Source organism: Centruroides sculpturatus, unplaced genomic scaffold (assembly GCF_000671375.1).
Source record: "Centruroides sculpturatus isolate CEXI.00-Female unplaced genomic scaffold, Cexi_2.0 scaffold1016, whole genome shotgun sequence".
NCBI lineage: Eukaryota > Metazoa > Arthropoda > Arachnida > Scorpiones > Buthidae > Centruroides > Centruroides sculpturatus.
The window spans coordinates 110290-128728 of NW_019385415.1; the positions used below are offsets into that span (position 1 = coordinate 110290).

The following is an 18439-nucleotide window of genomic DNA, read 5'->3' on the forward strand; positions in this document are numbered from 1 at the left end:
CTTATTAGTTTTTTAATTTTTTTTTGTTATGGCATGTCACAAATGGTCAATAATCAATATGTGGCTTATTTGTGGCAAAACTCTAAAAATTCTTTACTTGTCAAAACCTGTAATATCTGGAACAGTTGTGCTTATGCTGTCTTAATTTTTAACCATGTCTGGTAGATTCGATAACTGCGTAACACCAGGTTGTGCAAATTGCGCAACAATACAAATGAGTACGAAGTCTGCAAGTATGAAGTTACTTATAAACCTGATTATTAAAGAGAAACGAACTGCCAAATTATCGGGCTATAAGCTTGATGTTTCTATTAAAGCAGCCAAGATTGACAAAACAAGAATACTAGAGAGCAAAAAAAGTACCACAATCTCGAAAACAAACTCAAAATATTCCAGACTACAAGTGAAAAAAACATATAACATCTGTCTTCTCTTAAATGCATTAAAGACAATTCCACTAACATCAATTAAATCAGAAAGTGCATTCTCGATAGCAGGACTTTTCATTACTAAAATAAGAATCAGATTGACTGATCAGAGTATCGGAGACCTCTGCTTTTTAAAATCTTATTATAAAAATTTACAATAATATTTTGTATTATGTTTTATTTAAAAAAAGAAAATTACCTTCTAAGTTAGAAGTTTGATCTAAGTTCATTTTTTTAAATTTTCAACTCAATTCAAAGCATTCTGTTATTGTTGTTGTATGCAGTTTCCAGCAAACTTTAATAAATTTTTCTATTTATGAAAATTTCTACATAATTCAAAGGTAATTTTTAATATATATCTTATACAGCAATATTGATATGATTTTGGAGGTTGCAGAACTTATTAAATTACTTTAAAAAATGAAAAATAATTATATCATTTGATTTCATGATATTTTGTATATCTTAAAAATAATTAATTCTGTCCCAGGATCCCAGGAAAGAGTTTACTTTTATCCTGGAATCCCGGGACAAGCAAAATACCGGGAAATGAAAAACCCTAATTACAATTATCATCCTATTTCTCTCACTGATATTATTATATCTCCATCAAGGTAATAAATATTTTACCAAAAATTCTGAAGAAAAAAATATCTTCATGCTTTAATGCATTGCCTATACAAGTAAATCTAAATATATAAAATTACTTGTCCTGACTGACTGAGTGATTGAATCACCCAGAGCAAACCACTGAACCTAAAGAGGTGAAATTTGGTACACAGTTAGGGTACATCATAAAAACACACACTAAAAAGGGATTTTTCGAAATTCCTCCGCAGGGGAGAGGAAGAGGATTAAGGCTTAACCGGAAGAATGGCTTCTACTGTACTATTTTAGATGCAACTTTTTGTTTTCAACTACGTTTAGTCTTCATTGAGTACTTAGGTGTATTAAATTGATAACATTTCAGACATTGTTGTAAATATTTTTATATATTCGATTTTTTAACCAAATGTTCAAACTGTTTTAAATTCAAATTTGTTATTGCTATTGGTTCGATTATAGAACGATTGTGAACATTTCAGAAAATTGATCAAATTGAAAATAGTTCACTTGATTCTCGGCAATTCTCATTATTCTCAGCGGTAGGTGTTATATAACAATTACTATGGTTGTTGAAATACTGTACTGAATATAAATAGCATTTGCTGTTGCGGGAAACAGCTAGTCTGCTATAAAATTACAGAAAATTCTGCTCAAAATATTATTATCCTTCCTTAATAAACACTACACATGAAAAATATGAATGTAACGGTAAAAAGGGATATTTATAAAAGAAATGTGAATTTATAAATTAAAAATGCATAAATTATTTACATTTTACAAACAGTATTTATCACAAGCCAAACAATTGTACAATTTTTGGGCTACTTTATTGCTACTATTAATGATTAAATATTACATAATTAATACTACAGGTAAGTATTAGGTGCCATCTCTTATTAAATTTAATAATTATAATTAAATTAATATATATTAAAACTCATTAAGCCCTTATCCCGAGATAACTTGGGCAAGTTACATAGCGTTACAAAACAAACGGTTTTTTGGACCCCCAAAAAAAAATTTTTTTTGGGATTTTTGGATGCTTTTTAGGTCTCCAAATTTTTTCAAAAATTTTTTCCCACGCGAAAAAATTTTATTGCAATTTTAATCTACCTTTAATGACACACGATTAACGCTTAATTGTTTTTTAATGGGATTTTTTAATAAAATTTCATTCATCATTCTAAAGTTCTAGTGCACAAATTTTACTTCAGTAAAGTTATTTAAAGCTACTTTCTGATGTCAAAAACAACCTCCAATAGTTTTTTAATTTTTTTAATTAATAGATTTTATTATATATGTTACCGCTAAAGCTCAAAAGCCGTTAATGTGTACATTACCTTGCTAATCTGCAGATTAACTAAGGTGATCCATTAAAGTTGCAAAAATTGTTCCATTTCTCAAATTACCTAGGTAATGTGCAGAGTATCTAGGTAATCTGCACATTACCTACTAGGCACTCCGTAAAAAGAAAATAAGATATTTGCCACAAATAAATGTACCACAAATAGGTGTGCTTGTCACAAAAAAGAATTGCTATGTAATTCAAAGTGTCACCAATCTTTAGACTACACTAATAAGTAAGCACAATTAGTTAATATTACCTATGATGACTAAAATGGCGGCTCGTCTCTGATTCCAGCAAACCGAAGAAAGGAAACAGTGGGGATGCACATTCTAACCTAACCTAACCTATTCTAATAATTTGGTTGGTAATAATTATGGTAATTTATTAGAATAGGTTAGGTTAGGTTAGAACGTGCGTCCCCACTGTTTCCTTTCTTCGGTTTGCTGGAATCGGAGACGAGCTGCCATTTTAGTCACCAAAGGTAACATTAACGCACAATTTTATCATGCGATCGCCGGAAAAAGTATGATAACTTTCTTATTTTTCATCTCTGGTCAAAAAGTAAGGTATCGTTGAACTTGTCTCGGTTCCCTCAGTTCAGGTATATACTCAAAGTTCCGAAATTCCAAAGGTGATAATCTATATAATCCCCCATTTCCCTAATTGTAATAATATTTGAAACCATTTGATTTTTTGTATTACAGTTTTTTACTTGATTGATGATTGATTCTATTAACTAATTTGTTGATTGTTTGATTGTATTAACTTGATTCTTTAGATATCAAAAATTAAATAAACAAAATTATTAATAAAATTGAAGACAAAACTGTCCAAAAAGGATCACCATTTATTTTTTGTCTTCCAAGACTAACACATTCTCGGGACTGACCTTTCTTTGTAGGCTGCTTGTCGCCAGAAAATTACAAAGAGTCCTTTTAAAAAACACAAAACACATCCAATTAAAATTACAAAAATTTCTGAAAAAGGAACTGGTGACATACAGTTGTCCTGCTTACATCCATCCATACCTTCTTTTGGGGTTTTGGCTGCTTTTTTTCAGCCAAAACCCCAAAAGAAGGTAGGGATGGATGTAAGCAGGACAACTGTATGTCACCAGTTCCTTTTTCAGAAATTTTTGTAATTTTAATTGGATGTGTTTTGTGTTTTTTAAAAGGACTCTTTGTAATTTTCTGGCGACAAGCAGCCTACAAAGAAAGGTCAGTCGCCGAGAATGTGTTAGTCTTGGAAGACAAAAAATAAATGGTGATCCTTTTTGGACAGTTTTGCCTTCAATTTTATTAAAAATATTTCTCCATCAGACGAACATTTACAGGATTAATAACATTATGTTAATTTAAGCATACAGAAACGTTGCTGTTGTTCCAGCAAAGATCTTATTTTCACTTTACTGAGTGCCTAGTAGGTAATATGCAGATTACCTAGATCAGTGTTTCTCAACGGGGGCGATATCACCCCCATGTGGGAGTTTTTCTGCGTTGAGAGGGCGATTAGTAACAATTTATATTTTGGAGGGCAAAAAATAATTTTCTGGGCGATATAGTAAAACATTATATTAAGAATAATTGGATATTTTATTCGTTATATCCTACAATAATTAAACAAATAACATTATACTAGTCACTAGTCTATTCGATGCAGTACAAATTTGGCGTTAGCCTTTGCCTGCGGCATCGGAATTTTGAAGTGAAGGGGGCGATACTACGTACCGGTTTTATTGAGGGGGCGATACTACGTTGAAAGGGGCAACGATTCGTAAGAGGTTGAGAAACACTGACCTAGATACTCTGCACATTATCTAGATAATTTGAGAAATGGAACAATTTTTGCAACTTTAATGGATCACCTTAGTTAATCTGCAAATTAGCTAGGTAATGTACACATTAATGGCTTTTGAGCTTTAGCGGTAACATATATACATTTAATTAAGTCGAAGGGGTCAGAAATCGCAATAAAAAACGTAATTTTTTAAAAATATTAAAAAATATATGGCCTGCTAGTATTCACCCTACTTTAAACCCTTCTCCTCCCGAGACATCTATAAGAATGTCCCGGGAAATCCAACACCAGCTGTTCTCAAAGTCATCCAGTTGTAAACACAATGACTCATTGGTGTCAAATTTCACAGAAAGGCAAGACAATGGAAAATAAAGTTTGAAGCTTTTTCTTCAAAATTAATGCATTTCTTTCATTTTTTCAGTTTTAAGTATTTTTTATGTTTAATTACATTAACATTAAAAATTGGTAGGTACCAAGGGAGTTAAATAATTTAGAATATTCTAGAAGAAAAGAATTGGCCCAGAGTGGAACTCGAAACTCCAACTCCTGCTTACTGTGTGGATGTGTTGCCAGTTATGCTACCCAGTGAGTAACCAAGGATAGTTATATGTAAATTGAAACATGTCTGAAAGTGGAGGCTCAGTCGGAAGTCTGAATAGCTTAACTGGCAATGCACCCACACAGTAAGGGAGAGTTGCAGTTTTGAGTCTTACTCTGGGCCAATTCTTTTCTTCTAGAATATTCTAAATTATTTAATATATATTAATTTAATTATAATTACTAAATTTAATAAGAAATGGCACCTAATCCCTACCTCTAATACCAATTATGTGATATTTAATTAATCATTAATAGTAGTGATAAAGTAGTCCAAAAATACAGAAATCATTTGGGTTATTACAAAAATATTAGGCTTTTAGATGCTTATATAAGTATTTATAATTTTCACTTAAAATTAAAAAGAATTAATGTATTTTTGTGCAGATAACCAGCAAGTTATTTAAGTTTCAAAGATAACATGAAAGGGTGGAAGCAACAGATGAGTTATGTGCAGATTTTAAATTGCAATTACAAATGGAGAAACAGTAAATAGTAAAAAGATGATTATATTGATAGAATATAGTTATTTCAATTTTAAGTTAGCTTTTCAGTAACAATTGCTCATAAAAATTTTCTATTTCAATCCTTTCACAATCTTGCTCTTACAATTATATAGTGAAATAATTATACATAGAAACTGATTATACAGCGAATCAATTTCTATGAGAACTCTGCTAGTACATTGAAAATCTTGAAGCAGGTTAAATATGATACAGGGCTTTTAATATGGATTATTATTCTGATTAAGTTAATATTAATAAATCACAAGATAAAATATAACAAATAAAAAAAATGAAATATCCATAAGAATTTTGGATATTTAAAAATTTTTTGATTAAATCTAAAAATATTTTTGTTTTGAACTTATCTTTTTAAAAATTGCTTACGTAAAATATATATAGAATAAAAAATTAATATATACCTGTAACATCATAGGTGTTGTTACTGATGAAAAACTAATATTCTTATAAATATGCTTTTCAGAATCATACTTCAATAAGAAACTTTTGATTATTACAGTTTTTGCTGTACCTTGCTCACCAATCAAAAGAACTGCCTTCAATACAATTTTATTAAATTAGAACATTAATATTTATTTTAAAATTATAGTAATAATATGACTAAAACTTTCAATTATGTACTATTTAATCAATGTATGGAATATCTGAAAAATTAATAGTGCAAAAGATTTAAGTAAAATTTTATTAAAAGTAAATTTTAACATTCAATATTGCAGTTTCCTCTTCATGTAACTCAGGACTGGCTTTGTTCAGATTTATCACACCATGTAGGTTAAGTGATGAAATGGAGTCAGAGATCAAGTTAAAAAGCATATCATCACTTAACATACAAGGTGTGATAAGTCTGTACAATTAGCCAGCTCTGGGCAACATCAAGAAGCATTATCCTGTGAGGTCCCGGACAAAAGTCGACGTAAAGGTCCAAATGGGGACTATCAATCGAGAAATTAAAAATCTCCTTTTACAACTCGAAAGGAAGAAATTAAAGATCTTGATTAGACAATGAAAGTTTATTTGTAAATTATTTAAACAATAGAAAAGACTGAAGTCAAGGAAAACATGGCTGGAGAGGAATTGTATTTAGTCGCAAAACTGACCTCTCCCACACCCTCCAATTGGTTTCAAATTGTCACCAGGTGACGAGTAGAGACCAATGAAAAGACGACTTTAAGGGAAAAACTTATAAAACCACACGTTTCAAGGACATCAAATCCTCATTCCAGTCCTTCCTTAAGTACTACAATTCCACTAAATCACTGTGCTGAAGAGAAGATTTGGAAGATGAAAGACTATGTTGGATAGAAAAGATTGCATGCTTATCCAAGAAATCAAGGTTCAGCAACCAGGAACATACACAGAGGCTGCAATGCTACAGACAGAATAAATTAATAGACCAGTTTCAATCAAAATGACCACTAAAAGTCTAAAAGAAGACTACAGATCATACAAAGTCAAGTGTAAGCTTCAGCTAACAAAGATCTAAAAGATACAATATCAGTAGACTAAGGATAATCTGTATTGGACAGATCAGGATTGGCATCAAATAATATAGTTTGACGAGTTGCCTTTTGTTAGGATCTTAGTGTGTAAAGATCTTTAATTGTACAAATCACTGTTTAATATCTAACAAAGAATTGGTTTAATGGTTCGGACTAGACACCAGTCATGTCTTGCCCATCTAACTGACCCAAACAAAAGACATCCCCAAATTTTGCACCCACACATAACTGTAACCTGATTGGTTCCAGATTGGACCTTGGTCATTAGGTTTTCACACATGCAAAAACAACTGACCCAACACCTTTCAAGATCTTGACCTTGCATCCAGTATTTCTGTACATCAAAATGACAAACAAAAGTCAGAAGAAAAGCTGTATTAAAAGCAAGTTAAGTTTCCATTTAAAATGCAAATATGAGGATGTTTCAACATTGCTGGCATAGGTGATATGGGTCCTTAAAAATTAACATTAATGACAGTTAACTAATAGAAATTGTTAAATGACACCCTCCTCCTTTCTCTTGATCAATTGGCTTCTAAAGGTGACTTACTGTTTCAACAAGATGGTGTTAAATTCCACACTGTGCTGTACGATTAAGAAATCACACCATCTAGGTTATTGACTGATTGACTGGTTCTCCAATTTTCCAGACATGAACCCTATAAAAAATTTATGGCTATTTGTCAAGAAACAAGTCCACAAAAGAAAGCAAAGGGAAAAAAATCAATTGACAACTATTTTAACAGAAGAATGGCTGCAAATCCTGCAAGATTTGTGTCAACGCCTTATGTCTACTATGCCCTGTCATGTTGAAGATTTGTATTCTTCAAAAGGAGGCATTACAAAAATTGTAAGGACATCATGAAATCCTTAAGAACCATTTTGCACAAACTTCAAAGAGCGAGTTTTCAGGCCAGGTCTTCTGTTTTTTATAATTATAGTCACATGTATAGTACCATATTTCAAACTTTGTTTTCTATGATTTGAAAATAAAAGGGGGTTTTCCTCTAGGTTTTATCAGTTATTTTCCAAACATAAATAACTTGTAGATGTAAATGCTCAACAAACTTACAGGTCAGGGGAAAAGACATTACTTATAGGTTTCAGGTGCAATGTTCATTGCAAATTTCTTACTGCATGGTAACTTTTCAGGCACTCCTTAATATAATTTAATAAATCAACAATAAATAATGATATTAAAATTATTATTATTATTTAACCAGACAAAATAATTTAATAACACTTTTTTCCCAAAAAGATTTTAAATTTAGTTTCTATTTAGAAATATTTTGTGATATTGTTAGTCATACTGATGTTCAAAATGTTTAAATACAAATAGGGGAGACAAGTGAAAAATGGGACACTGGGAGAATGGGACACTTGAATTTTCTGATCTATTTATTTATTGTAATTCTTTATTTGTCTCAAAGTGAGAGTGACCGCACTTGTATTTTTTTATAAAATGGCTGATGAATTGTTTCAACAGAAGAGGCTTTATAAGAGAAAATTACATTACAATGCTCCAGGTAAATATTAATACCAATATCTGATGTAATCTAAAATTTTACATTTAAGATAACTTTTAATACTTAATACAAGAATTGAAAGCAATATTTTAATAGTACAATTTTGCTATATTACTTTTTGTGGTGATTTCTAGTAACTGTGAACAAATCAAAAGGCAAGATAAGATTAATGAGAACATTTATTAGCTTACATCCGACTTGGATCTTACACAAAAGACATCTGCTATCGTGAACAATTGACAAAATAAAACTATACAGTATACATTTATCAGACAATAGACAAAGACTCAGTTTGTAAACAATTTACCTTTTGTATATACAACTGACACTCGATCCAGAACGATCTTTCAATGACTGGACATAAAAAATGAACAGATGACGCTTAACTTAAGCGCAATTTACAAAACGAATATGATTAATCTTAACACTTTTCTTGCTATGTCTAGTTATAGCAAGTATAATACAAAACCTTCCTGTAGGGAGGACTGGGACACTACATAATAGGGAGGAATGGGACAGTGTCCCACTCCTCCTTAATAATAATTTTCCTGATGTGGTGTTAAATTTTATAGTCTTTGTTTTTATTTTCAGGAAATATGCCAGAAAGATCCTACAAAATCAACATCAGCCAACAGTATGATTCTTCAAGTAGTGAACATGGTGTGTGACGAGGGAAAAATATAAGGAAAGTTGCAAAAGCCATGAATTTATCAGAATCAGCACTAGCAAAACATGTAAAAAAATTTAATAGTATTTCAGAAGAGGACTCTGTAGTATTCTAGTCTAACCTCATTTGTGGAACGGTTTTCTCTGTGGAGGAAGAAGCAAAGTTAAGAAATTACTTGCTTAGTGCAAGTAAAATGCACTATGGCCTGACGACAGTGCAGGTAAGAAATTTGACATATGAGTTTGCTGCTGCCTTGAATAAAACATATCCCAGTGCATGGAATCTCAATAAAATTGCAGGATATGACTGGTTTGACGAGTTTATGGGACATCATTCACATTTTTCATTGCAATCATCAGAAGCCACTAGCTTAGGAAGAACTACTAGTATCAATAAAAAGAATATTGATGACTTCTTGGACAAACTGAAATCTATTTATGNACAAATAAAATATCAAATGCACATAAATGCACACATTATCCTGCAAAAATTACTGGCATTTTAAACTTCAAGGAAAAATCTTGTAAAATTGACAACATAATTTGTTCATGTAAAGCTGGACAATCAAGAATATTTTTTGCCAATTCTTAACAGTCAAATTCACTCTTCATTGATTAAACTTATTAGTTTCTTTGAATTTCCAAATAATCGTCTCTTTTCATGTGGGAATGAATTAAAACTTATATTGAGTTCCCATGTAATTTTGGAATTAAATTCAAAAGCTTTGCTTTTCTTATTGAAATTCATCTTTACTCCTGACAATACACAAGAATGATTCAAACGACCCAAATAAAATACTTTTGTTTTTAAATGCCAGAAAGTGAGAATCTGATAAAATATGCAAATACATAGTTTACAAAAATTATACAAAAACGAAAAGAATCCTTCGCTCGTGTGTATAGGCAATGGTGATATTCGAAATATTTAACAAAGGGTTCGCTAACAAAAAATTTTTCCTTAACAATTTTTTTTCGCTCATATGGTGCATCGGGAGGCTCTAGTTTAGTAGTGTTACAGAGTATAATACATATATTTTAATATATTTTTTAAAAGAAACAAAACCACTGAAAAATGTTACATTTGAGAANTATTAAAAGTAAATTTTAACATTCAATATTGCAGTTTCCTCTTCATGTAACTCAGGACTGGCTTTGTTCAGATTTATCACACCATGTAGGTTAAGTGATGAAATGGAGTCAGAGATCAAGTTAAAAAGCATATCATCACTTAACATACAAGGTGTGATAAGTCTGTACAATTAGCCAGCTCTGGGCAACATCAAGAAGCATTATCCTGTGAGGTCCCGGACAAAAGTCGACGTAAAGGTCCAAATGGGGACTATCAATCGAGAAATTAAAAATCTCCTTTTACAACTCGAAAGGAAGAAATTAAAGATCTTGATTAGACAATGAAAGTTTATTTGTAAATTATTTAAACAATAGAAAAGACTGAAGTCAAGGAAAACATGGCTGGAGAGGAATTGTATTTAGTCGCAAAACTGACCTCTCCCACACCCTCCAATTGGTTTCAAATTGTCACCAGGTGACGAGTAGAGACCAATGAAAAGACGACTTTAAGGGAAAAACTTATAAAACCACACGTTTCAAGGACATCAAATCCTCATTCCAGTCCTTCCTTAAGTACTACAATTCCACTAAATCACTGTGCTGAAGAGAAGATTTGGAAGATGAAAGACTATGTTGGATAGAAAAGATTGCATGCTTATCCAAGAAATCAAGGTTCAGCAACCAGGAACATACACAGAGGCTGCAATGCTACAGACAGAATAAATTAATAGACCAGTTTCAATCAAAATGACCACTAAAAGTCTAAAAGAAGACTACAGATCATACAAAGTCAAGTGTAAGCTTCAGCTAACAAAGATCTAAAAGATACAATATCAGTAGACTAAGGATAATCTGTATTGGACAGATCAGGATTGGCATCAAATAATATAGTTTGACGAGTTGCCTTTTGTTAGGATCTTAGTGTGTAAAGATCTTTAATTGTACAAATCACTGTTTAATATCTAACAAAGAATTGGTTTAATGGTTCGGACTAGACACCAGTCATGTCTTGCCCATCTAACTGACCCAAACAAAAGACATCCCCAAATTTTGCACCCACACATAACTGTAACCTGATTGGTTCCAGATTGGACCTTGGTCATTAGGTTTTCACACATGCAAAAACAACTGACCCAACACCTTTCAAGATCTTGACCTTGCATCCAGTATTTCTGTACATCAAAATGACAAACAAAAGTCAGAAGAAAAGCTGTATTAAAAGCAAGTTAAGTTTCCATTTAAAATGCAAATATGAGGATGTTTCAACATTGCTGGCATAGGTGATATGGGTCCTTAAAAATTAACATTAATGACAGTTAACTAATAGAAATTGTTAAATGACACCCTCCTCCTTTCTCTTGATCAATTGGCTTCTAAAGGTGACTTACTGTTTCAACAAGATGGTGTTAAATTCCACACTGTGCTGTACGATTAAGAAATCACACCATCTAGGTTATTGACTGATTGACTGGTTCTCCAATTTTCCAGACATGAACCCTATAAAAAATTTATGGCTATTTGTCAAGAAACAAGTCCACAAAAGAAAGCAAAGGGAAAAAAATCAATTGACAACTATTTTAACAGAAGAATGGCTGCAAATCCTGCAAGATTTGTGTCAACGCCTTATGTCTACTATGCCCTGTCATGTTGAAGATTTGTATTCTTCAAAAGGAGGCATTACAAAAATTGTAAGGACATCATGAAATCCTTAAGAACCATTTTGCACAAACTTCAAAGAGCGAGTTTTCAGGCCAGGTCTTCTGTTTTTTATAATTATAGTCACATGTATAGTACCATATTTCAAACTTTGTTTTCTATGATTTGAAAATAAAAGGGGGTTTTCCTCTAGGTTTTATCAGTTATTTTCCAAACATAAATAACTTGTAGATGTAAATGCTCAACAAACTTACAGGTCAGGGGAAAAGACATTACTTATAGGTTTCAGGTGCAATGTTCATTGCAAATTTCTTACTGCATGGTAACTTTTCAGGCACTCCTTAATATAATTTAATAAATCAACAATAAATAATGATATTAAAATTATTATTATTATTTAACCAGACAAAATAATTTAATAACACTTTTTTCCCAAAAAGATTTTAAATTTAGTTTCTATTTAGAAATATTTTGTGATATTGTTAGTCATACTGATGTTCAAAATGTTTAAATACAAATAGGGGAGACAAGTGAAAAATGGGACACTGGGAGAATGGGACACTTGAATTTTCTGATCTATTTATTTATTGTAATTCTTTATTTGTCTCAAAGTGAGAGTGACCGCACTTGTATTTTTTTATAAAATGGCTGATGAATTGTTTCAACAGAAGAGGCTTTATAAGAGAAAATTACATTACAATGCTCCAGGTAAATATTAATACCAATATCTGATGTAATCTAAAATTTTACATTTAAGATAACTTTTAATACTTAATACAAGAATTGAAAGCAATATTTTAATAGTACAATTTTGCTATATTACTTTTTGTGGTGATTTCTAGTAACTGTGAACAAATCAAAAGGCAAGATAAGATTAATGAGAACATTTATTAGCTTACATCCGACTTGGATCTTACACAAAAGACATCTGCTATCGTGAACAATTGACAAAATAAAACTATACAGTATACATTTATCAGACAATAGACAAAGACTCAGTTTGTAAACAATTTACCTTTTGTATATACAACTGACACTCGATCCAGAACGATCTTTCAATGACTGGACATAAAAAATGAACAGATGACGCTTAACTTAAGCGCAATTTACAAAACGAATATGATTAATCTTAACACTTTTCTTGCTATGTCTAGTTATAGCAAGTATAATACAAAACCTTCCTGTAGGGAGGACTGGGACACTACATAATAGGGAGGAATGGGACAGTGTCCCACTCCTCCTTAATAATAATTTTCCTGATGTGGTGTTAAATTTTATAGTCTTTGTTTTTATTTTCAGGAAATATGCCAGAAAGATCCTACAAAATCAACATCAGCCAACAGTATGATTCTTCAAGTAGTGAACATGGTGTGTGACGAGGGAAAAATATAAGGAAAGTTGCAAAAGCCATGAATTTATCAGAATCAGCACTAGCAAAACATGTAAAAAAATTTAATAGTATTTCAGAAGAGGACTCTGTAGTATTCTAGTCTAACCTCATTTGTGGAACGGTTTTCTCTGTGGAGGAAGAAGCAAAGTTAAGAAATTACTTGCTTAGTGCAAGTAAAATGCACTATGGCCTGACGACAGTGCAGGTAAGAAATTTGACATATGAGTTTGCTGCTGCCTTGAATAAAACATATCCCAGTGCATGGAATCTCAATAAAATTGCAGGATATGACTGGTTTGACGAGTTTATGGGACATCATTCACATTTTTCATTGCAATCATCAGAAGCCACTAGCTTAGGAAGAACTACTAGTATCAATAAAAAGAATATTGATGACTTCTTGGACAAACTGAAATCTATTTAAGAAAAACATATTAATTTATCTGCATACAATGTCCAATAAATATTTGCAGTGATTGTTAATTCATTATCTTATGTTCTCAGTTAAATATTGATCCACAGTATTCCAAATAAATTGTAATCATTGTAATTATAATCATGTAGTAAAATTTTCTTTTAATACCTCAAATCAAGCATTTCAAGAAAATACTGTTGTAAAATTCTATAAGGTACTTTAAAGCAAAACCTTGTGCTGATAGTATGACTATCTCAGTAAAACTAACATTATACAAACACACAAATAGTTATTACTGATGTACTGATGTGTATTTGCAAAATAAGTATTTTAATACAAATTTTATGTGAATTTGTTATCCTTTTATGAACTGTCCCATTCTTCCATTTACTGTCCCACTCCTCCCTAATAAAAGGGAGGAGTGGGACACTAGTAACAGCATACAAAACATGATTTTTCTACCAAATGTTAGCATTGAAACTTCCAATACTTTTCGAAGATACAGATGGTTCAAGCTAACAAGCTAAAAAAGAAAGATTCAAGAGTTTTTCTTTACTTATGTTTTTGATGTACTTTTCTCAAAAGTATCCCATTCCTCTCACTCCTCTCCTATACAAAAATAATATCTTTTGTAAATAGATAAAAAATAAATCTTGTTCATTACAAAAATGATATTTTCAATCTTATCTAGATTGAGGATTTTATTCTTATAGCACAATATCTGAACAAGTATATTCAACATATAGACAATTTTGATTGTTAATAACTTCCTAATATTTATGTTAAATAAATGTTGATCCAATTTATTTTTTATGAGGGGAAAAAACAGAAAATCAAAGAAACATTTAATATTGAGATATGAATAATAATTATCAATAAAATACTACTTTTGCTAATAGTTTTTCATACTGTATAATAAATTTGTAAGTATCTAATTTTTCATATTGGATGATATCATAATTTGTATAGATATTTATGAATGATGAAAACTATAGTAACATATAGAAATTTACTGATTATCTAAATTTTTTATTACTTCGATAGTTCAAAAATTTCATTTTGAATCATCTTTCAATAATAGTAATTAGTGCAAATAAAAATGTACTAGCTTTATGTTACTTGAACAATAAAAAAATTATTAAATGTTTTCTCATTACTCAAAATCATCTCATTTTATTTGTATTACCTTGTATCATATTCAGAATTTTACACAAATTCAAAAAGAATAAACTTACAATTAATAAAAAAAATTAAAACAATGACATTATCCAAATTAAATATAACATGGAATTAAACTACTTCATAAATATAATATGTAAAAATTGTAGAATAAAATTATTATTTTATTACAACAAAATAATACTGAGTTATTTACATCAAATGTTTGCTACAACTACAACTTCTTTACCAGGCAGGCTTATGATTTGCCTATGTTTTAATTCTGTTTGTTATTGTATCATGTTACATGATTCTGTTTGTGAGCGTACTGCAGTTACATGCACCAGATTAAACTAATGCACATATGTATTTATGTATGTCTGAAAGTGATTAAATGTATTTTGATAATAAGTGTGTATTTACACAGTATAGAGTTTCCCTACTTGTTTTGATATGTGTATTTTGGGTATTCATAGTCTCTGCATGAAGTCTAATCCTGTATATTTAATGAGTATTTCTTAGATAAATTTGTGTGTTAATTAATTCTGTGTTCGTAGTTTCACTAGTTGTAATTGTTGTGTATGATTTCATTAGTGCATTTTTGTGATAACTGTTATTGCAGTATTGTTAGTGAGTGTTTGATCTTCCTTTGTGATCTAGTATTTCTGTATTAATCTATCTGTTTAGCAACTTGTTGTTTGATATAATCAAGCATTGTTTGTAAAATAAAATTTTTGTGTATAATTGTTCTCTTCTGATTATCAATTCTTTGTTCTATAACTACAAGATGTAAATATTGTTTGTGAATCTTTCATGTATTTATCACCTTTATGCTGTCATATCTGTTTAAAATTTTGTAATAATTATGTGTGATAAGTATTAATGAAAAATTTGTTTATTTCAAGTCTCCATTTCATCTGTTGGTGTGTTTTAATGGTTTAGTAGCCAGTGGTTGGATTATCACTAAAGCACTTTGATCAAGTTTGTGTATTGTTCATTGTGTGTCAATGAAATGATTTCATAATGCATCAGCCATATTTAGGTCAGTGTAGCATTTTCCACTAATGGCCAAGGGAGATGTAGCAGAGTTTTTCAACATGAGCCTCTTCTAACTCACAAACACAAACCTTGTTAACCTAGGCAATATATAAGCCAATATTCTGCTGAGAATGTGTGACAATAATTTTTGTCCTCCACAGAAGTGGATGTGCTTATATACCTAAAGCCAGTTTGTAAATCGGCCACCCAATATAGGGAACAGATACTTTTCACAGCCATCCATCCATTCTGAACAGAACACTGTTTATGGTAACTTGCTTGTGTTTGCTTCATATTGCCCTAAAGACCTTATTGGCATGGATAACTCTATTAAAAGATTATGCTTCCTCCAGTATTGTTCTACAATTCATTGAAACTATTAGGCTCTCTCATCATGACAATATATTGACTATCAAAGAAGTAATTATTTATAATTAAATTTAATTATAATTATTAAATTTAATAAGAAATGGCACCTAATCCCTACCTCTAATACCAATTATGTGATATTTAATTAATCATTAATAGTAGTGATAAAGTAGTCCAAAAATACAGAAATCATTTGGGTTATTACAAAAATATTAGGCTTTTAGATGCTTATATAAGTATTTATAATTTTCACTTAAAATTAAAAAGAATTAATGTATTTTTGTGCAGATAACCAGCAAGTTATTTAAGTTTCAAAGATAACATGAAAGGGTGGAAGCAACAGATGAGTTATGTGCAGATTTTAAATTGCAATTACAAATGGAGAAACAGTAAATAGTAAAAAGATGATTATATTGATAGAATATAGTTATTTCAATTTTAAGTTAGCTTTTCAGTAACAATTGCTCATAAAAATTTTCTATTTCAATCCTTTCACAATCTTGCTCTTACAATTATATAGTGAAATAATTATACATAGAAACTGATTATACAGCGAATCAATTTCTATGAGAACTCTGCTAGTACATTGAAAATCTTGAAGCAGGTTAAATATGATACAGGGCTTTTAATATGGATTATTATTCTGATTAAGTTAATATTAATAAATCACAAGATAAAATATAACAAATAAAAAAAATGAAATATCCATAAGAATTTTGGATATTTAAAAATTTTTTGATTAAATCTAAAAATATTTTTGTTTTGAACTTATCTTTTTAAAAATTGCTTACGTAAAATATATATAGAATAAAAAATTAATATATACCTGTAACATCATAGGTGTTGTTACTGATGAAAAACTAATATTCTTATAAATATGCTTTTCAGAATCATACTTCAATAAGAAACTTTTGATTATTACAGTTTTTGCTGTACCTTGCTCACCAATCAAAAGAACTGCCTTCAATACAATTTTATTAAATTAGAACATTAATATTTATTTTAAAATTATAGTAATAATATGACTAAAACTTTCAATTATGTACTATTTAATCAATGTATGGAATATCTGAAAAATTAATAGTGCAAAAGATTTAAGTAAAATTTTATTAAAAGTAAATTTTAACATTCAATATTGCAGTTTCCTCTTCATGTAACTCAGGACTGGCTTTGTTCAGATTTATCACACCATGTAGGTTAAGTGATGAAATGGAGTCAGAGATCAAGTTAAAAAGCATATCATCACTTAACATACAAGGTGTGATAAGTCTGTACAATTAGCCAGCTCTGGGCAACATCAAGAAGCATTATCCTGTGAGGTCCCGGACAAAAGTCGACGTAAAGGTCCAAATGGGGACTATCAATCGAGAAATTAAAAATCTCCTTTTACAACTCGAAAGGAAGAAATTAAAGATCTTGATTAGACAATGAAAGTTTATTTGTAAATTATTTAAACAATAGAAAAGACTGAAGTCAAGGAAAACATGGCTGGAGAGGAATTGTATTTAGTCGCAAAACTGACCTCTCCCACACCCTCCAATTGGTTTCAAATTGTCACCAGGTGACGAGTAGAGACCAATGAAAAGACGACTTTAAGGGAAAAACTTATAAAACCACACGTTTCAAGGACATCAAATCCTCATTCCAGTCCTTCCTTAAGTACTACAATTCCACTAAATCACTGTGCTGAAGAGAAGATTTGGAAGATGAAAGACTATGTTGGATAGAAAAGATTGCATGCTTATCCAAGAAATCAAGGTTCAGCAACCAGGAACATACACAGAGGCTGCAATGCTACAGACAGAATAAATTAATAGACCAGTTTCAATCAAAATGACCACTAAAAGTCTAAAAGAAGACTACAGATCATACAAAGTCAAGTGTAAGCTTCAGCTAACAAAGATCTAAAAGATACAATATCAGTAGACTAAGGATAATCTGTATTGGACAGATCAGGATTGGCATCAAATAATATAGTTTGACGAGTTGCCTTTTGTTAGGATCTTAGTGTGTAAAGATCTTTAATTGTACAAATCACTGTTTAATATCTAACAAAGAATTGGTTTAATGGTTCGGACTAGACACCAGTCATGTCTTGCCCATCTAACTGACCCAAACAAAAGACATCCCCAAATTTTGCACCCACACATAACTGTAACCTGATTGGTTCCAGATTGGACCTTGGTCATTAGGTTTTCACACATGCAAAAACAACTGACCCAACACCTTTCAAGATCTTGACCTTGCATCCAGTATTTCTGTACATCAAAATGACAAACAAAAGTCAGAAGAAAAGCTGTATTAAAAGCAAGTTAAGTTTCCATTTAAAATGCAAATATGAGGATGTTTCAACA

The 18439-nt window shown here is 30.7% G+C and overlaps 2 pseudogenes; both read left to right on the forward strand.

The window, feature by feature from the left end:
- The first annotated feature begins 8316 nt into the window (after nucleotides 1-8316).
- Nucleotides 8317-10700, forward strand: LOC111638753 (annotated as a pseudogene).
- A 1714-nt stretch (nucleotides 10701-12414) lies between these two features.
- LOC111638755 lies at nucleotides 12415-13568 on the forward strand (annotated as a pseudogene).
- The last annotated feature ends 4871 nt before the right edge of the window (nucleotides 13569-18439 follow it).